This window comes from Hevea brasiliensis, chromosome 14 (assembly GCF_030052815.1).
Source record: "Hevea brasiliensis isolate MT/VB/25A 57/8 chromosome 14, ASM3005281v1, whole genome shotgun sequence".
Lineage (NCBI taxonomy): Eukaryota > Viridiplantae > Streptophyta > Magnoliopsida > Malpighiales > Euphorbiaceae > Hevea > Hevea brasiliensis.
Genome location: NC_079506.1, coordinates 9,321,712 through 9,344,451, shown reverse-complemented (window position 1 = coordinate 9,344,451; position 22,740 = coordinate 9,321,712). Strand labels below are relative to the sequence as shown.

Genomic DNA, 22,740 nt, shown 5'->3' with positions numbered 1-22,740 from the left:
CAGTTTGGCGACTCCACTGGGGACTAAATGTATAGTTACTCTAACATGTTTCTATTAGTCTAATATTATTACTCTGCTAAACTTTTTGCATTGCACTACACTATCACACGGATCACCCTTACCCTTTTTAGCCCCGTTAGTACTAGCCAAGGAAACCATAGCTCTACTCGAGCTATGATGAATTGGTGAATGCTAGCACCCCATGCCTGTACCTTCGAGTATATAAAAGAGCCACAACTCCGGCCGTTGTGCTTAATGGACAAGCTCTCACATGGGTGACCCTTTTCCTACCCAATGAAGCCCATGAGCCATAGATTTCAACCTTAGGTACTCCGTAGATTTTTATTGTGCTGGATTTATAACCTTATTGTTCAAACCATAAGTTCTAGTGGTTGTTGAGATGAACTTAGACCTATATATGCATAAACCCAATGTGTGTATAGGCCCAAGTCCATATTAAAACCCATGTTAAGCAAGAGGATGCTTACTTATGGTTAAACTTTAAGGATATAAATTTTTTTATTTGTGAGGGAAGGATCGTTCTGGACCACCCCCTGTTGGTGTGGTAGCCTAGGATAGAATTTTTTCTTATCCTGCACGTGAGAGTTGAAGGTTTAAGGGGGCGAAGATTCAGTTCTAGAGATTTTTTTTTTTTAGTTTTGATTCAGTCTTTGGTCCGATTTTAGTTCAGTTTATATGGTCTGGTTTTGGTTCTATTGGTACGGTTCGATTTTGGTTTTGTAAAAGTAAACGCAAAAAAAAAAAGAAAAAAAAAAAGAAAAAAAACGGTCCATTCATGTACATAGCGTACTTAGGTTAACCCTTAAATCCTTTTTTTTTTTTTTTTGAGCAAACATAGTCTCAAAACACACCAAAGAGACTTCCAATCAGGTCACTTGGGTTAGGGAATGGAAGAGACTAGTAACGATTTCACCGACGCTACTTAGGATGGAAGAAACTATGGCTATGCTTGATGAAATATTAAACGCCAAGATGTTTGAGCTAGAAGAGAAAATTGTGGTCAACTTTAGAAAGAGGCCCCGAGGTAGGCCCATTAAGTGGCATTAAAGTTATTAAGGTTCAAATTGTGTCTCTCACCCCAAGGAGATTTTTTCAATTCAGCCAACTCTTATCCGAAGTTTTGGAGCTTCTCAAAGCTCAAGACCTCCTACAGCTCTTAGCACCCAGATCACTACCAAATCCACTCCCACCTATCTATGTTATTAACCAATGTTGCTGGTTCTACCAAGCCCACAGTCATAACACCGACTGATGCTTTCAACTTAAGCATGATATCTAAGACCTAATTGATGCCAAAAGGATAATTGACCCAAAAAAATCAACCCAAAAGCCCCATGCCTAGCCAAAATTTCCACCTACACTAGGTAACTTGGTGAAAATTAATTAATTAGGTTAAATAGAAACGTAGAGTTATTTGAAATTGAATTTATTTGTAAATTAAATTCTCAATAATAAATTAATTTTAGTCATCTGGTAAATACAATTTAAATAATTAGCAATCCCATAGATAGGAATTACTTGTCCATGAAAATTGTGTGTAAACAACAATCCTTTTATGAATTACTTGCGTGTGTAGGATTAAAATTGTATTTTTTAGGATAAAGTTTAATACATGAATAATAAACAAGACTTCTAGAAACATTAGTAGAGGACTGGCACTTAAATCAACGAGGTTAGACCAGGCGTAAGGGGTGCCTAACACCTTCCCCTTACGTACCCACTATCCCGAATCTAGACATTGGGCTATGGTAATGACGGTTATGGAAACTCTGCACGGAGTAAGTTGCCATCCATGACCCTTGAAAGAAACACTGAATATGTCCTGGTTATTACTCGGGTGACGACTCCTGTCTATCTATGCCTTTGTGGCATAAATCCTTAGTACCGTGGTAGTGTTATGGGAAGACGGTACTTACCAGTGGTTTGATTCTATTAGGATTGTATGAAGTGCATGTCTAGGAAATGCTGTCTAAGGAGGTGGTACTTAAGTGAGACCATTGTGACTCCACCATCTTTCCTGTGCATTACCTGATGCATTTTATATAATTCTAATAGATGATATTTCGCCTCACGTCCCCGCTCCTACATATGTTTAGAAGAAAAATTAAAGTCCCTCAACTAATTAAAAATAGTCATCAAATTATTATATTCTTATAACTTTACAAGTTTCATATAAAAATTTTTTTGTTATAACAAGCACACAAATGTAATACATATACACAAATCACATAGTATAAAAAAGAGAATAAGAATAATATAGAATTTAACATGATTCAACCGTAAGATATACATCCACGGACAAGACAAGAAAAAAAAGTTCCACTATAATAAAAAGAGCAAAATACAATCACTCAGAACACTCAAACCCTAACTTAAATGTATTTTCCAAATATCCCACAACTCTACAGCAAATGGTAGAATATTACAATATTTATACTGATCTACACGGCCCGTGCCCTTCACTGCTACTGATCTCATTTTTTATCCCAATCATATCGTAGCGCGAAACTTTCGAGTCGAGTCACAATTTGACTTTATAAAAAACATATTCGAAATTTAAACCACAAAAAATAATAAAATTATATAATAAAATTAATGTGTATATAATAATTTTATTAATTATAATAAATTTCATTTGAATTCAATTATAATTAATAATCATAATTAACAATTAATATAAAATCGTTATATGTAAAATAGTTTTAACTAAATAAAAATTCCTGTCTCCGCAAAATTGCAATGGTGAGACAATGATTTTAATGTGGGATCCTGGTGGGTCCCTCACCTAAGGTAGAAGAGAATCATTCTTGCTGGTCCAGAATCAAATGTAAGTGTTACAAGGATGCTGTATTAATCAAAACTCGCGGCCTGCCAGTGCCAGAGATGACAGCGGTACATTGCTGCCGAGCACGTGCGTTCCATCTCTGAAAAGAGAAATTACACTGCAGTTAAAATTTTTTATTATTATTATTTTATGGGATCACATAATTATTAATTAAAAAATTTTAACAATTCAGTACTACAAAATTATAACTATCATTTATTTTATTTTTTAAATAATTATTTTTTTTATAAATATATTAACTAAATTTATATATATATATATTAGTTTTTAATTTAATGTCAATTTCTTCTTACATATGCCTGAGTGCATATATTTATCTAATAAGAATTTAACACAAAATTTAAAATAATATTGAGTGCTATCTAAAAGCATTGTAAGACTAATTATAGATATGAAGTTTTAATATTTTATTAGTTGAATGTATAAATTAATTTATAAGAAATTTTCCAATATAATCACTCAAAGTGACGTAAAATGGTTGACGTAGGCATAGCGATATAATGGAGGTGAGCCCACAGACAGCCGCAATGTTTGATTGTGAGGTGTTTAACATAACAGCCTCGCAACACTATCATTTGATTCTGGACAAGCAATAATCTGGGGATTCACTTCTGACCTAAGGTTTGGGACCCTCGTAGAACCATTGTCCCACCATCTTTGCAATTTTCAATCCCTAATCAGGTGGATCGATCGCATCGAGAATCTTTACAATCATTAAAACATAGACAGAAGAAAATGACCAAATTAATTATAAAGCTACAATTAAAATATTAATATTCATAAATTTAATTAATAAAATTCATATAGATTAATTTACCCCTTATAATTTATTATTTGTATCTTAATCTAATTAGCATATTAGTTATAGCCGACATTTTTTTTTATAAATATACTTATAAAAAAATTTTATTTAAATTGAATTTAAATATGTGAAATCTATATATTTAATATATAGGTCTCACTATATATTATATATTTCGGATTTATGATAACCCTAATCTAAATTAAAAAAAAAATCCTATACCTATATATTCTTTATTGCCTTTTTTTTCTTGTTAAATATATTATGTATAATGCTTTTCCATAACTTTAATAGAAAATTCTTATGCAAATGATTTTTATTTTCTAAATAGTATGTGCTACATAATTTTAATCACTTTTTAGTACCTTCTTCAGTAATTAGAGTTTGTTACATTATAATTCACAAGATGTAATTTCAGTTGGTTAGTTTAATTTATTTATTTGACAGAAAAATAACAGTATGACATATGTACTTAAGTGCTTTAATGTACCTTTTAATTCTAAGATAATTAATTTATTTTAATTTTAAATTACCTCTAAAAGTTTCATATTGATTCAATGTCTAGTTATAGGTCTAAAGTGAGCATCTGGTGACCCAATTGTAGCATATGTTAGCATCTAAAATCACATGACAAATACTAAATTTCCACCCTTTTAAAGTAATAAAGTAGAAGTTACAGATTTTTTTTTCTTTAGTTTGCAGTGTGGTCTTGGTGTTTTGCTTTTATAAGTTTTAGGTTTTTCCACTTAGCATGATATATCATAAGTTGGGTGTAATTGGATTGATTTATTAACCTGAGTTAGATGGAGATTCTCATGTTGAGTTTTTCCACATAGTTCGCCCATTTGCTGCTGGGTGCTGGCTTGACAACACTTTTTATTGAGTTTATGCTTATTATTATATAGTTAAAAGAATTAGTTACACATCGCAATATGATAATAGGTTAAATAGAGATATTTTTGGATTTTTTTTTCTTTTTAAATAATCAAACTAAAATGGTCAAAATGCAAACGGTTCAAAATTAGATGTATATGCTGAGGCATGGATTATCCACAATAAAACAAGAGCTATAATATATCATTACCATATATGGGCACATTTTCTCATTTTCTTATATGTAGTCACTATGCATATTGGGAGATTTGTAAGCAAATGAATTGATTCGTCACGGCTTTAATATAGTCACACAATCACAAACTACAATTTCATTATTAAAACAATATTACAAGATACAATCTATCACATGAAAAACGTACTAGACAAATCTGTTTCTAAAACCATAACCATGCACAACCAAACACAAGTTATTAGAGTGCTGACAAGGGTGGAAGCACCTGCTTGCTTAATTCATAACTAGCCTATAAACTTCTAATCCAAACCTTTTGAGTTTAGTGACACACAACTAAGCCTTGGGATCATGCACTGCTTGATCAGCAATTCCCATGCCATTGAGCAACTACGACAACTAAGCTTTAAGCTAAAGGCATATCAAGCTAATTAAAGACCCACATTTAAATTTCAAAGAAAGGAAGCTGATGATGAGACAAGTGATCACCTTCGAGGTGAAAAATTCTCATACTTGTTCCCAAATTGCCTGACCAAATAAGGGGTTGTGATACTTTCGCAGGCCTCTAACTTGCAGGTCGCCATTGTTGTCTGTGTAAAACACCACTCCATATTCTGCATCATCCCCAGAGAGACCGTGCGCTACCACAAATTCATGCCATTGGGGTGGCCGAAGAAATGGTTTATCATACTGACCAGTTTGACGAATGGCTAGTATGAATTCCCATGCACGACCACCTGCATCGAATGCATTGAAGTCCCTCTCGTAACGTCCATTCTCAATAGCAAATTGCTCCAAAACTCGGTTCGGAACAATTAACTGAGCATTTCTATCAGTTTTTCCTAGTTTTTTGCAGAAGATTATTGTTCCGTTTGGAATATCTCCGATTATCTCGTTTATGTGTGACATATCCCTGTGTGTGTTCGTTCTTAGTTGAGCTTCACTAGCACACACAATATAGCACCTGAAGATAAACATGGCTGGCTATTTATAGAGAATTTTAGGATGATTGATGATTGTGCCTGAATCTATATCACGCCAGAAAAAGGTTGGTCAGAAAGAAAAAACATCCTAGCACCGAAACTGCGATATGTCGCCCATGAAGGGAGGGAGGACCCATGAGAGTGACAGACAGTCACTACAACATTCAAATGCTCTAGGTACCCTGCTCAGCTCTGTTTTTCTTGCTACATACTCTGTTCCTTGTCCTGTTATTAATCAAACCTGAGATGAAGTGAACTCTATACGTGATGGTTATGTTCACACATTACAGGTTAATAACAAGTTGTTCAATTGTTGAAGTGGGTCCAATCCAAAATCCTAATGGATCATTCCATAGAAAAATGAACTACAAAACAAGCTGTCAAACCCACTAATTCTATTGGTGATTTGAACGAGCATTTGGGTGGCGTCTAGCAGGTGGTCAACGAGAGATTCTTAGTTTGCCAATCAGAAGAAACAGTATGTTTGTTGGATATATCATACCCATGCAAACAAATTATATTACGTCAAAATATCTACATAAGATAATTGTAAAATAAATATTACAGCAGTCAGTGCATTCAGAAAATTGAGTTATTTATTCAAAATTAGTTAGTTGATTTCTATAGTTAGCATCTATTAGTGATAAATATTGTTATTTTCAAGGACCCTTAAAGCTAATAATCTATAACAATGTTGGGCGAATTTAAAACCCATCCTTAATTAGAAGAAGGTCCTAAAGTTCATGATGTTGATAAGTTAATAATTAAAAATATTTGGCAGCACAAGAAATTCTTATGAATTTTTTTTATTTAAATTTAATTTATAATGAATTTAAAATATTAAATATATAATGAGACTCACCTATTAAACATAATGGAACAGACTTAGTATTACAACCATTTTGTGATCTTCGACAAATGGTGAATGATGAATGATACAACTTATATGATATACAGTTTTTTTTGTTAAACCCATTTGGAATAAAATTATTTATAAAAAAAAATTAAACTTTTAAACAATTATATTTAATTTTTATTTTTTAATAAATTTTTAAATTAAAAAAATAATTTTTTTATTCTAAATATGAAAATTAATAAAAAAAATTGATTTAATTAAATTTTTATAAAATTTTAATTTTTAAATAAGAGGATACTGTATTTATATATAAAGAATTTGACACATCACTTTAATATATCTTTATTATGTGAGAGTCAATTTAATTAATAAAAAAGTAAATTTTTTATTTTATATTATTCAAGTTGACTGTGCTGAAATTCATTCTAAGATTATTTATCTGAATACATAATTATGATGTAAAGAATTATATTTTTAAAATTATCGAAAAAATAAATTTAGTTTCAATGTATAAAAATTAACTAAAAATAATTGATTGTAAATATTAAAAATAATAATAATAGATGCTTCTGTAAAGAGCCTTAGGTAAAATTTGTCAAACATTTTAAGTTCACTATGGCAAGAATCAACACAACTTGTAATCCAAACTTTTTGGCATTTTTGCAACGGAAAGTATAGCAAGATAAGGTAAAAATTATAATTAAATATTTATTTAGTTTTGAATATGACTACTTTTTTTTTTGTTGAAATAACATTGGACAGTTTTTGTTTTTGTCGTATATTACATCCGCATGAATGCTTAGATTCCATGCGTTGTCGTGTTAGAAAATCTTAGTGGGTCATAGATATTGATTATTATTCTCTACAAAAACATTAAAATATAATTGACGGCAACCTTGTCAAAGTGCTGAAGTACTTCCAAATAATCTTACAAGAAATTAACGTTTAACGTACGCAGCCCAAATCTATCACCTGATACCCTTGTTTGAATTAAGCTTTGTGTTGGTGAACATTCCATGATTCCCTGAGGTAGGTCAATGAATATGATGGTGACAAATAGATTTTTATAGTGGTGGACTGACAGATGACTTGTCTTTAAAAGAGCGATCTTATCCATTTGTTGACAATGTTAAATGTGGTGTGGCATAGAAAGAAAGAAAGTGAGTGAGTTTAATGTCAAATGTGGTAGATATATATATATATATATATATATATATATATATATATATATATATATATATATATATATATATATATATAATTAAAAGTATATAATATATTTTCACTTAGTATTCGTTATTATAAGTTGAGTGTATTGGCAATGCATATTAAGTTTTTTTTTTTTCTGAATTTTATTAATGAATGAATTTACTTATTAATATATATATATATATATAAATTCAATTTTTAATTCGATTTTAATACAATTTTAATCTAAATTTTAATAAAAAAACTAAAATATCAAAATAAGTTCAATTCAATATCCTTCAATTCAATTCAATATATATTCTATGCATCACTGGTCGGGTCACTACAAATCTCCATATATGTTCCATGCATGTCCACTAACTAAATTAATAAATTCTAAAGAAAGAGACTAGGCAAGGGTGCAAATTTTTAAATTTCTTTTTTTTTTAATTATGAGTCCCATATAAATTCAATTAAAGTGTGTATATATATATATTTGAACTCATATTAAGTTTTTTTTTTCTGAATTTTATTAATGAATGAATTTACTCATTAATATATATATATATATATATATATATATATATATATATATATATATATATATATAATTTCAGTTTTCGATTCAATTTTGATATAGTTTTAATCTAAATTTTAATAAAAAACTAAAATATCAAAATAAGTTCAATTCAATATCCTTCGGTTCAATTCAAATCCTCGAAAATCAATCACATAGCCCTACTAGCCTTTTTTGGCAGGTAAAATGTGCAAGGTTAAGGTTAATGTGGATTTGTTTAATTATTCAGATCATCTCTAAACATAAAATATTTTAATTATTTATGTTTACATTTTTTTTTCTTTTATGAGAATATTATGCTATATTTATCTTATTATTCTTATTAATGAATTACCATTTTTTTTTAAACTACCACTTTAAGTATTCAAACATTCAGGGTAGGGGTAGCTACCGATAAAGGACATTCTAAGGTTGTAGGGTTTCTACCCAACCTCATAGCAAACACAGGGGAGACAAATGAGTGCGTAGCACCCGGATCTATCAAAACTCGAACCTCATAAGAACAGACCAGAAGAATACCTGCCACAACTGCATTTGAAGCCTGAGCATCCTGGTGGGTCAGGGTGAAAACCCGAGCTTGACCTCTACCCTGAGTGGCGTAACCACGACATCGACTTCTACTGTGACCGCCTCCAAATCCATGTCCCCCTTGTCCTCGGCCGTGTTGGCCACTGAACTGACTGCCTGCCATGCTGGAAGCACTAGGATACAACTGTCGAGGAACATTTGCAACAGAACCTTGTGACCCCATCTGTGAGTCGCTGAACACTGGGCATTCCCTAGCAAAGTGACCTGGTTGGCCACACCTGAAGCATACTCCTGAACCCATCAAACAAGGTCCTGAATGTCCTCTTCCACACTGTGCACAAGGTGCCAAAGAGGATCCTGAACCAGACCCAGAACTATTGTACCCTGAACTGTGACCACTGCTGGATCCGTACCCTGGTCTGAATCCTCGAGGTTTGTGTCTAAAACCACTCTTCTTGTTCCTACTTTTTCCTCTGTAATTACTCTGGCCACCTCTATCCGGAGTACCCATTTGGGGAACACCGGTAGAACCCTCTGCTCTGTTTTTCTTTGCTCTTCCGCTGTCATCCACAGCATAGCTAATCTCAATCTGTCTAGCTCGATCAACCACCACATCAAAAGACTGATCAGACATCATGGCCAGGTTTGCATACCTCCTGTCAAGCCCCTTTAGGAATCTCTTCACCTTCATAGTTTCTGTAGCTACTGCTGTAGGGGCATATCTGCTCAATTTCAGAAATTCTGTAGCATATTCATCTACAGACCTGCCATTCTGTCTTAAGGCCTCAAAGGCCCACTGTTTCTGATCTCTAAAGCTTTCTGGCACAAACCGATTGATGAACAGTTCCACAAACTGAGCCCACGACAAACCCTCCATCCGAGGTAACACGTAGTCATTCATCCATTGTCTAGGCATAGGCCCCATGACATGCTGTATACACTCTATTAGTCTTCTATCGCAATCAGCACTGCATTTCTGCTCATGCGAGGAATCCAAAAACCGATATGCATCGTCTGACACATCATAAGTACCCGGCACCAACTTCTTGAAGTTTATGATCTGTTTGTAAGGTTCTCCTCTTGGTGCGGTGGACTGCTGCTGTTGTTGAGGGTGGACCATGTACTGCGCCATCATATCGATGGTTCTCTGCAACCCAGCTAGAGTAGCTGCAATTGGGTCCATGGGACCTTGTGCCATAAAAGACTGATCCTGTACTGGTGGCAGCTGCTCTTCTACTTGAGCAGCTCTAGGCCTCCTACCCCGCCTCCTCGGGGTAGGCGCCTCATCCTGTGCCGACTTCTCGTCAGGCACATCTGGTTCTGGTGCAGTGGCAGCTCTCCTGCTTCTACGCATTTTCCTGAAATTCAGCAGCATTAGTCCAAAAAATTCAAAACTGCACATTACATAGCTCTATAGACTCATGTTTACACACAATATATGAAGCAGAAACGAGAAGCAAAGATGACAATGCAAGACGAGTGTGGACCCTATTTTCCGCATGCGACTCCTAATAGACTCTTCCTAACACTTTAGACAATTGTTCCCTATGAATCTGGAGCCTAAGCTCTGATACCACATCTGTCACGACCCAACCAATGGGCTGGACCGGCCCTAGGACCTGGGCCAGCCTAAAGCCCCCGAGGCCCGTAGTAAGCCTAACTATTCATTAACCCAATTCCAAGGCCCATTTGGGCCCAATTTCAAGAAAACAACCGGACAGAGTCCGGCCATAAAGTGGACCTTTCAACGGGGAGTTTTTGACTCACCCGACCTGTAAACACAATAAACAATCCATTGGGGAGCTCAGCTCACCCTCCACATACTCATATCATCATAAAGATAAATGGGAGCTCAGCTCCCTCATCCAGTCCATTAAACATGCATATAATAATTTTACAGGTCCACAATAATAATTTAGTTTACAGACCCAAATCAAATAAACATTTCTTACACATGCAGAAATTCTAAGATTTAACAAGATTATACAAACATTAATAATCGACCTGCGAGGAAGAAAGCAGGTTAATCTCAAAAATATCCTCCTGTGGCCTGGAAAAATATTGAACAGGAGTGAGCGTTCGACTCAGAGAGTAAAATATCAATTTTAACCATAATCTCTATAACTATCTAGAACTAATGCAACCTGTGGAGTGAAATGCAACATCAACAACATTTTCACATCATAACATCAAAAAGGTAATTTGGACCACTCACACACCCTGTAATATCAATCATAATATATGAGAGCTGATGCCCTATACAGCTCTCTTAAATCCAACCTGGTGCCAGCGAAGAACTAAAGCCGGACTTTCGCTTAATAAACCAAATCGGGGGTCCTAGCGAAGAACTCAAGCCGTGACTACCCCCCGAAGGATCGGGTCCCAGCGAAGAACTCAAGCCGTGACTACCCGTCCTGTCCATAGTCCACACCACATCACACGCACGCCAACGCACGCACACTGCTCTAAATTACCACAACAACATCCATGGCACATTAACAGTTATGAATGCAACATAAATCATGCCTAGAGTTTAACTACATAAATATATGCATATAAGTGATGCATGGGCATGCTTGAACATATAATAATATCGAAATTACAATTAAAATTAATATTTTACTCACAGACTTGACAACGGTCACTGTGGCGGCTGGGCGGAGGAAGAAGGTCATCGGCTCACGACAATTACATTACATTTATTTAATACCATTGACTCAATACAAATCAAGAAAAGACCAAATACGTCCTAAGTCGTGCCGAAAATCCGGCAGAGTCTCCCCTATACCTAGGACCTACCCAACCTGCAAAATGGCTCAAAACACACTTTTATATTTACAATCCATATATCCACAGCCCCTCTTGGGCCCATCAAATCAGTCATCCATCACAATATGTAAAATTTCAATTTAGTCCCTATAATTGATCATTTTTGCAAAAACTACCCAAGCAAACTCTAAAAATTCTAAAACTTTGCCCCGCGGTCCTTAGCAATATTACTAGGCTATTGCAAAAAAAATCATAATTTTCTGAGCTACCACGAATATTTTATGGATTTTTAATCCTATTTAAGCACTAGAAAATTATGAAAAAGCAAGGTTTGGGTTTACCTTTGCCGATTCCGACTTCGGGAACGCGCTCGGGACATCTGACAATGGGGGGTAGCCAAAACCTCGATCCAATTCAGAGACTTTTCGTGCAGTGCATGCGCGGAAATTCACGCACTGGACAATCACGAATTTCCATGAATTGAGGATACCTACACGAAGCCCATAACACGGGGGTTAGCACATAAATTTTTCAGAATTTTCTAAGCTCATTAAATGCTCGGAAAAACATTGCGAAGTTCCGTGGGACCCACCGAAAAATGGTGTCGAAAAAATTCGAAATTTATGTCGCCGCGAAGCTCTCGACGAGTGGAGCGCTCGGGTATTCTCGGTTTTCTCGTAGGGTTTACAGTTTGTGAGAAATCTAGCCCAAAAGTCAAAATGGGCTAAAACTTCCCGGGCAAAAATTGGACAAACCGCTCGATGGATTTCGGTGTTCTTGGTGTCTATGGAAAGCTCTCGACGAGTAGATGATTTTAGACACAAGACCCGATCCGATTAGTGGCCGGATCGGTCGGATTTCGGCTCGGAAGACGAAAAGTCGCCCGCGAGGAGAGGCGTTCATTCGGCGTTGTTTGGGGCGGCGTGATTTGGGAAGGTTGGGGGTCGGCGCGTGTGCGAGGTGGGGAGCGAGGCGGTGGTGGCCGTGGTGGAGCGGAGAGAGAAAACGGGAGGAAGAGAGAAGGAGGAGGGGATGCGCGCGGGAGGAAGAAAAAGGGGAGAGAGCCGGTCCGATTCGACCGGTCCGATTCGGCCGATTCGATTCGAAATATAAAATTTTGAATTTTTACTCTGCCTCGGGACCGAAAACGAGGTCTAAAAATTCTAAAAAAATTCCAGAAAACTCAGAAAAATTTGTAAATTCCAAATATATTTTTAGTTTTGCCACGTGGTCTTTAAATTAATTTTTAAAAATTATCAAAGTTTATATTTTTGAAAAATCGAACCCGATTTTTAAAGTCCGAAAAATCTCAAAAAAATTCCTAAAATTTAAATAAAACTAAAATACCAATAATGCTCATAAAAAAAATAAAATTTAAAATTTTGGGGTGTTACAATATATATATTTTTTTTTTTGAACTCATATTAAGTTTTTTTTTCTGAATTTTATTAATGAATGAATTTACTCATTAATATATATATATATATATATATATATATATATATATATATATATATATAATTTCAGTTTTCGATTCAATTTTGATATAGTTTTAATCTAAATTTTAATAAAAAACTAAAATATCAAAATAAGTTCAATTCAATATCCTTCGGTTCAATTCAAATCCTCGAAAATCAATCACATAGCCCTACTAGCCTTTTTTGGCAGGTAAAATGTGCAAGGTTAATGTGGATTTGTTTAATTATTCAGATCATCTCTAAACAAAATATTTTAATTATTTATGTTTACATTTTTTTTTCTTTTATGAGAATATTATGCTATATTTATCTTATTATTCTCATTAATGAATTACCATTTTTTTTTTTAAACTACCACTTTAAGTATTCAAACATAAATTTTAATCTTTGCACAAAATTTCAAATAAGATTTGAAATTAAAAAAAAATTACTAAAATTAAAATGATAGAATATATTTATAAAAATATAAAAATGTTTGGCTTCTAAAATCATTTTCTCCGGGTTGGACTAAGAATAGAGCTATGGTCAGATCATCTTTTACAAGGAGGTATTAACATTAATCTATAATCTCATAACACATTACAAGATTTGTATTATACTCAAAGATATATTTGCCATTGTAGTAACAAAATAACCAATAATACACAATTGAATATAAGAATAAATTAAAGTCCGAATCAATAAAAACAATAAATTCATTATTTTTTACTAAATATAATTGCATATATGATAGAAATCAAATAAAAAAAAATCAAATATCATAACTTAATTAATTAAAAGAAAAAAATCCACAATATCTAATAATTTGACTCTCAAATTCCTAAAGAAATTTCTGAAGAAGTAGAGAGATTAAATCTTAACCCCCAAAATTGCAGTACTATTGCAAGTAATTAAATGAAATTCGATTTTGATTGTGTGAATTAAAATAAATAAATAAATAAGTAAAAACTTGACATTAAGCGGACTAAAATTGGGGCTGAAATTTGAGGAAAGGCTAGAAATGAGGGTTGGCCATTTGAATGGGAAAAAAAAAAGAAATTCAAAAGTTGGGGGGCCAGCCAAGGCCCCTGCTAACAACTACTTTAAAGAGGCAGAAGTTTGGTAAGGAAGATCGATTGGAGCCCAATTTAACCCAAGTCCCCTGCTCGGTTCTGTTTTTCTTGCCAGCTACCTCCTCCGTTTTTCTTCTCCAAATTAACCAAAGGTTTTGTGCATGCTTCTGTTGCTTTGGACTTGTTTTCATCTTTTTTAGTAGGAGGGTGATTAGGAAGAGGCAACTGAATCCTGACTTTGCCAAGTGAATAATATGCCTTTAATCACTAAAGCAACCATGCTAGGCTACACTTGCTTTCTTTTAGTTTGTTTTGTTTCCGGGGGAGAATACTTTCTGTTCTTGTTCTTGTGGTGTCTTTCTTCTTTTGTTTTTCTTCTTTTGTCAATGAAACAATCCTATAGTCAAGCTTAGTGAATAACTATACTTAATTATGTTTTAATCATTAAGCATTAATACTCTAGATAATGCATTAAAAAAATATGTGACCCTTCTTACAATACATAACCCTTTCCTTTAAGCTACATGTCATCAATGGAGGTTTGAAAGAAAGGGGCAGTTTCAGTGGACAAGGGTCCTGATTTGCCAAAGCCATGGTTGGCCTTACTTGATTTTTCTTCTTCATTTGCTTTTCCCCATATCACAGCATAAAAGCCCATTGATAGTACTAGAGCTCCAATGATACTGCAGCAGAAAAAAGGTCAAAACAGTATGGCAGATGAATCAAGATTAAAAATAATAATAATAATAAAAAATAATCAACACATACATCCCAAGATGGAGAGAATCCCCAAGGAATATGACACCCATAATAGCTTAAATAGCAATTGACAATGGCTTGAATATTGCTACATGGACAGGGCCCCAGAAGCGTACCCCCCATGCGTGAACAATTGTGCTATAACATGGCCCAAAAATTGCCTGAACAGAGGTAGAAGGATCACATATTTAAAATTAATTACTACTTTTAACATCAAATATCTTCAAAATTAATGTTGTTAAATTCAAAATTTGTTATAATGGATCAATCAGATTCTTACTTAGTATATGATAGCAAGTAATGCTATATCAGGTCTCAGTCGCCAAGCATCCCTGTTCTCTTCTGCAATAAAACATACTGGTGCCGATATTATGCTCACACACAAGGTGTAGGCGAAGGTCACAAGCAGCTCTACTGGGCAAATCCTCATAATCTGAGTCTGCATGTAGATTATGTCAGAGTTGAATATCTAATCTTTTGGGCAAGAACTCGACGTACTAACCCAATAGCCGATTGAATGAAGTCCATACCTGAACAAGGTACCAAACTGAATAAATAACATATTCTGTAGCAAGTAAGAGGCCTCCAATAAGCCAATCTGATTTTGCTGAACCCAGAGGAAGAGGCCATTGAATTGGAATGATCTGTTTTAGAGATGCGGTGGCTAAAATTACTGGGACCTTGTGGAGAACCACTACTAATGCCCCTGTTATTGAAACTATGGTTCCAATCATTTCAGCTTGGGTGCTTGAGCTTCTCATATCTAGCTTTTCCATCCTTTATAAGACACCCAGAAAAAAAGGATGTAAGAGGAGAAAACAAAGGAAGAAATCTCTAGCAAAATGGAGGAAGAGAACCTGAAAATGACGGCCAACGCAAAGGTAAAAGGTGGTAGTAGGTTGCTTATGGCTGAAGCAAGAGTTGGAGAATTGTATTCTATACCTTTATTTCTAACAATCTGAGCTATAAACCTGCCTTCAGAAAATAATTATAATCACAATCACTCTAATCCTCGATAATATAAAAAAAAAAAAAAAAAAAGGTTGAGAAAACAGTTCTATACATACCCAATAAGGGCAAGTATCCAAATACAGAGGAGAAAAGGCAAATCGAGCGATTGAGGCAAAGAAGTGCTGCATATGCCAAGGAGACAGGGACAGAGATATAGCTGGAGAATATGTGAGACCAGAACTTAGATTGGATTAAAAAAAAAAAAGAAAGAAAGAAAGAAAGAAAAATTAAATGATCAGGATATAGAAGAATCAAGACCTGCGAAAGATGAAGGGTACAGGGATGAGAAGAAGAGTTGCAAATGCATAGGAGTAAAAGATGAAAACATAGTAGCTCATCCCTTTCAAAGTAGCTGCTTTGAATAGAGTGTTTACACCCACATTAGTGCGTTCTACAGAGATCATAGCTATAAATGGCAGTACTTCCTTGTAAAAAATCCGCCAGGCCATTCTCTTTTCTGTCCGTCAATACCCCCCAAAATGCCAATTTAAATGGATCAATAATCTCGATTAGAAATTTTATTTTTGGTTGTTCCAACATGTCATTAGGATTTAGTAATTCTTGTGGGTGGATGAGTCCAAGCTATGCTAACATCAGCAGCTTCTTTCATTAATTTTCACCTATCATTTAGCAGAAACAACAAATTAATTTAAAAAAAATAACACTAATATGATCAAATATGAAACTTCCAATCTGATGAGATTAATAATGTCAAAGTTATTGGCTAATTATTGAGACCAATTGGGGATTAGGAAAGCTGCAGATATTGAAGGCATGGAAAGAGTTTGTGAGTTGTTTTCTCGTGGTGGGCATGTAATAAAGCAAGAACAAACAATGGAAGACAGATTTTACGTGGTTCAGCAAGATTTGCTTACATCCACGGTAATGGTTGTGTCACACTATCATTCATCATGTTTGACATGGTTTTATATACAAATTCTGTATATGAGAAAGATCAGAATTTTATCTTTGCTATCAAAGTGAGATCCTATTTTATAGGAGATGCAACTGTCATGTATTTAATATTGATTTGAGATGATTGTATTCTAGTTGTGTGCTGATTTTGTGGCTGAGAGAATATTGAAATTGGTATTTCCTTTTTATGCCCCCGCAAGATGGGTGGTCGTTCCACGACACCCATCTTGTTTCTATGATCCAAAAATTGAGAACTTGAAATAATTTTTGTTAGAGAGTCCGCAAGCTGGTTAGCAGATGGCACATGTGTGACTTTGATGTTATTCGCCTGAACCCGATCCCGTACAAAATGATAGTCAATAGCCACATGCTTCATTCTACTATGGAAAACAGGATTTTTTGTAAGATATGTAGCTCCCAAGTTTTCACAATAAATTGTTGGTGGGACATGTATTGATATGTGAAGCTCTTTCAGGAGATGAGATATCCAATTTATCTCTGTTGTAGTATTTGCGATGGCCTTGTATTCGGCCTCAGTGGAAGAGCAGGCAATTGTTTGTTGCTTCTTTGAGGACCAACTGATAGGAGAACCTCCTAGAAGAATCAAGTATGCAGACGTAAAGGATCGATCATCTGGATTACCTGCCCAGTGGGAATCAGAATACCCATGAAGAGTCAATAAGCTTCCTGGCTTTAAAGTTATACCGTGACCATATGAGCTTTTCAAATATTGCAAAATCCGTTTAGCATACTGCCAGTGTTGTATGGTAGGCTTATGCATGAACTGAGATCATGGATTTATTGCAAAAGCAAGATCTGGCCTTGTGAAAGCCAAATATTGAAATGCACCAATAAGTTTCCTGTATTGAGTGGCATTAGTGGAGGAAGTGCCATCATTGAGTTGCAATGTAGCTGTCAAAGGTAAGGGTGTCTTAACCCCTTTTGCATCAATCATTTTGTACTCCTGTAAAAGATCAGTAATGTATTTCTTTTGAGATAAGTGTAGCCCATTGCTAGTCTTGCTCACTTCAACACCAAAAAAATAACTGAGAGGGGTAAGATCTTTCAAAGAAAACTTCGTTGATAAGGCCTCATACACCTTTATAATATCAGCTTGGGAGGAACCCGTTATGATAATGTCATCCACATAGATTATCAGGTATAGTGTTACGGATGATTCATGCAAAATAAACAGAGAGGAATCCATCTTGGAATTGTAAAAACCATATGAGATGAGAAATGTACTCAGCTCAGTATACCACGCTCGAGGCGCTTGACGAAGGCCATAAATAGCTTTTGTTAGATGATAGACATGATTCGGATATGTTGGATCAATGAAACCTGGTGGCTGTTCCATAAACACATATTCAGTGAGAGTGCCTTTTTGAAATGCATTTTTTACATAAAGTTGGAAAATAGGCCATCCAAAGTTTGTAGCAAGAACCAGAACAAGACGAACTGTGGTTGGCTTAACCACTGGACTGAATGTGTTGTTGAAATCTACACTTGGGCGTTGGTGATAGCCCTTAGCAACTAAACATGCTTTATATCTGTCTAAGGAACTATCTACTTTTTCTTTTATGCGGTACACCCATTTGCATCCCACAACATTTTGGTTTGAATCCTTAGGAACGAGAGTCCATGTTTTATTACGAACAAGTGCATCAAATTCATCTTGCATTGCAGCTCGCCACTTTTGTTCTTTAAGAGCCTGACTATAACTTCTAGGAATAACAGCATGTTCACAAGAAACTGTTAGTGCAGAATAATCAATGGGATGCCTGGGTTTAAAAATGTTATGTTGTGAATGTGTAACTATACGGGCAGGCATATTGGCACATACCTCAACATTCGATGGAGCACCTTCATCTGAGGCATGTGTGGGCATCGATGGACTGGCATAAGAGATAATAGGTATGGATGACGAGGAGAAAGGAGTGTTACCAGATGAAGTTTGGGTTGATGTGGGATTGGACTTTGGTTGTGGGTTAAAGGTAGATGGTACAAGAGGTATTTGATCATCAACTGGAAGAGTTGGGGTGGTGTTATAGGTTGGTAGAGTAGGTTTTGGAGAAGGTGGATGGTCAATCCAATGAGTGACAAGATCCTGTGGTAAAGGTGGAGGAAGTGTTTCTGTTCTTTGGAAGGGAAAAATATTTTCATTAAAAATAACATGACGAGAAAGATAAATTTTAGAAGTCTTAGGATCAAGGCATTTATAACAATGATGGGAGGTCGAGTGACCAAAGAAAACACAAGGGATAAACTTGGTATCAAGTTTATGGTGGGTGTATGGTTTTAGCCAGGGGTAACAAAGGCAACCAAAGATGCGAAGGGCTAAGTAAGTCGATTTTATTTTAAAGAGGGCCTCATAAGGGGACACATTGCCAAGAATAGATGTGGGCATTTTGTTTATGAGATAAACTGCTGAGTGACAAGCATGTGACCAAAAACGAAGTGGAACGGAGGCTTGGTGTAGCAAAGTTAAGGTTGTTTCCATAATATGATGGTGACGACGTTCTGCAGGACTGACATGTTGAGGTGTATGAGGTGGAGAAAAGAGGTGTTGAATGCCAAGATTGAGTAAAGTTGAATGTAAACCTTCATATTCACCCCCACCATTAGAATATACAGTGAGTATAAGGACAGTAAAATACTTCTCGACTAGAGATTTAAAATGACAGAAATTTTTTGTGACTTTAGATTTTTGTTTGAGAGTAAACAACCAGGTGTACTTTGTAAAATAATCAACAAAAATAATGTAATACCGACAACCATCTGAAGCAGTTATAGGAGCTGGACCCCAAACATCTGTATAAAGCAGTTTTAAAGGACGAGAGCAAGCAAAACTTATTTGATCAAAAGGTAGCCTGTGAGCTTTATTACAAGAATAGGAATTACAGAAATCTAGTCTTTTGGATGAACTAACAGGGAAATTTGGGGTAGTAAGAACATGCTGAAGAACACGATTATGAGGATGGCCAAGACGATGGTGCCAAAGTTCGGTAGTGGACTAACGAGATACACTGGCAAAGAAAACTCCAGGAGAGAAGGTGGTTGACATGCCAGCCCATTCGTATAACCCTGCTTTATTCTGGCCTCGAGCGAGAGGTGCCCCCATTATCCGATCCTTTACAACAAAACAATCAGGAAAGAATTTAACCGTCACATTATTTTGTGAGCAAAATTAAGATACAAATATTAAATTCTTTCGCATGGATGATGCACAAAGTACATTATTCAACTTAAATTTACCAGAAGCAGAGTGCAAGTGGGTGGTTCCGACATGTTTTATTTGAATACCCTTACCATCTCCAACAATTATTTCATCAATACCATTGTAATCTGAATAAGCTTGAAGGTTTTGTGTATCTGAAGTAACATGATGGGATGCACCAGAGTCCATTATCCATGAATTTGGTAGCTGTCTTGTTGTTCTTGCTACAAAATTAGCCCTTGCTTCCATGGCATTATGAGATTGTGAGCAGCAAAATTTTGCTGTGTGTCCACACTTATCACATAATTGACACTGAACTCTAGAGTAATTTGAATTAGTAGCATTGAAATTTTGATTGCCCCCTACATTCTCGCGTCCCACAGCAGAATTATAACCATGAGAAGTATGCTGTGATCGTCGGCCTCCGAAAGTACCACAGCCCTTCATGCAGCTATGACCAGAATTGCTGTGTTGGCCATTTTGGTTGTCCTTGTGACTATACTGAATTATAATTGGCGATGAGTGTTTGGCTGCAATATCATGAATCAGAAACACTTCGTGGCTAGACAATTTATCAAACAATTCTTCAAAAGAAATAGGAGTGTCTCTTGCACGGATAGCAGCACTTATCTCTTTATAGTCTGGCCCAAGACCACAAAGAAATTTGATTATGAGTTCTACTTCTCCTAATGGTGAGCTAGCAAGGGAAAGTTCATCAGATATGGAACGAATTTCTCTGAGATATTCTGCAATTGTCTTGGTATGCTTCGTCAGGCTATTGAGTTTTTCTCGCAAACTATAGATCTGTGATTGAGATCGATTAGCATATGCGGTGACAAGTCTATTCCAAGCTTTATTTGCAGTAGTAGCATAAGCCACCAAGGGAGCAATAGCAGGATCAACTGAAGCCATGATGGTGTTGCGTATTAGATTGTCTTGGCGTTGGCAGATTTTGTGTGCAGCATTTGGTATCTGCTTTTGATTGTCGACGAGATATTGTGGGGGACAGACATGGGAGACGTCTACATAGCCTATTAGATCATAGCCAAGAAGAAGAGTTGTGAGTTGTGCTTGCCATGTGAGAAAATTGGAACTGCTTGTTAGTTTTATGGGAAGCTGAGATGTAGGATTCAAGGTAATCAATGGTGGGTTTTGGTTGTCTGTTTGAGTGAAAGGATTGGTAACTTGTTGTGAGGTGGCTGATGGAGAAGAGGTTGAGTCATCTGCCATTGTTTGTTCTTGAGAAAAAAAATAAAAAATGCAGGACTTTAGCTTTCTCGACAGGGCTTGTTAGTGCAATTGAGGCTCTGATACCATAATAAAGCAAGAACAAACAATGGAAGACAGATTTTACGTGGTTCAGCAAGATTTGCTTACATCCACGGTAATGGTTGTGCCACACTATCATTCATCATGTTTGACATGGTTTTATATACAAATTCTGTATATGAGAAAGATCAGAATTTTATCTTTGCTATCAAAGTGAGATCCTATTTTATAGGAGATGCAGCTGTCATGTATTTAATATTGATTTGAGATGATTGTGCTCCAGTTGTGTGCTGATTTTGTGGCTGAGAGAATATTGAAATTGGTATTTCCTTTTTATGGAAGGCAAATAGCAAACGCGAGAAAACAAATCCAACAACAGCAAGTATTTCTATGATAATTATTTTTATATAGTAATTTAAGTTAATTAATTAAACTAACACCTAATCAAGTTGAAATCTGAATGGCCGCCACACAAATAAATAACTTCATTCTGTTGCTATAGTAGAGAACCATCCAAATGAAAAAATGATTTGTTTCTGTTTGTGGTTGTCACTATTATTGCCCTGAAAAATTGGATATGAAGGAAAATTTTCATTGTGAATTGATTCGTATTAAAGAAATCCCGAAAAAATAACTGAAATTCAATTTGTATGATATATTTTTATTTTAAACCTAAACCTATAATATTCACATCATATAAATCAAAATAAAATTAAATTATCAATAACAAAAAAAAAATTATAGCTATCATAATTTATTTTATGGAAAATTCTTGCCTAGATCTCAAATATGTAAGATTCATATATTTAATAAGTGAGTCTTACTTAGATTTGACCAAGTGTGGATCAAGAAATATTGAATGGCGATGTGGGACTAAGTCTATCCAAGAAAAATCTATATTCCATTGCAGGCTGCGGCCTAATTCAAGGGATAAATTTTAATAATCGTCTCTAAATTTATACTTTTATAATATCACAGTTTCTTAACTTAAAAATATAACATAAAACTCTTTCAACTTTTAAATTTTAAACAGTAAAATTCCTTTAACTTTCAATCACTATTTTTAAGTTAGAAACTGACCTAGACAGTTTCAATGTGACGCTTATTCAGCATTTTTCTTTTCTCTCTCAAGTTTTGTGTAAATTGAATCATTTTCTTTTTTTGTTGAGAGAATAATTTTATACTTTGTATAAAAGAGAAGAGAAAAATGCTTACTAAGCGCCACATTAGAGCTGTTCATGTCAGTGTCTAATTGAAAAATCAGTAATTAAAAGTCAGAAATATTTTACTGTGTAAAATTTAAAAGTTGAGGAGATTTTATATTATATTTTAAAATTAAAAGATTGTAGCGTTATAACCATATAAGTTCATCAACAGCCGTTAAAATTTATCCCTAATTCAAGT

The 22,740-nt window shown here is 35.0% G+C and overlaps 1 pseudogene; it reads right to left on the bottom strand.

Moving 5' to 3' along the window:
* Nucleotides 1-14,240: 14,240 nt before the first annotated feature.
* LOC110671785 (WAT1-related protein At5g40240-like) lies at nucleotides 14,241-16,339 on the bottom strand (annotated as a pseudogene).
* Between the last annotated feature and the right edge of the window lie 6,401 nt (nucleotides 16,340-22,740).